Here is a 278-nt window from a genome sequence, read left to right as displayed (position 1 = left end):
ACAGCTGTCCAAATGTGATGACGTTTTGTTTACGAGACTGAGACTCACTCAGTCAGCTCGAGTCCCCATCCCCTCGATATAGTATAAACAACAAATTGGCAAGAACTTTGAAGCGGGCGCTCAACTGTTATACCAAATTGCCGGCTAACTGGCCTCTTTTTCACGTTTGCGCAGTGGCTGCTTTTGGTTTTTTTTGCTTTTTGCCAGCTGGAAGTCGTAATCCTTGCAGCAGCAGCAGCAGAAGGCAGTCTGTCGGCACCAGACAAACAGTGAGCAGT

The sequence above is a fragment of the Drosophila sulfurigaster genome, chromosome 3, assembly GCF_023558435.1.
Source record: "Drosophila sulfurigaster albostrigata strain 15112-1811.04 chromosome 3, ASM2355843v2, whole genome shotgun sequence".
Lineage (NCBI taxonomy): Eukaryota > Metazoa > Arthropoda > Insecta > Diptera > Drosophilidae > Drosophila > Drosophila sulfurigaster.
This window is presented reverse-complemented; position numbering follows the sequence as displayed.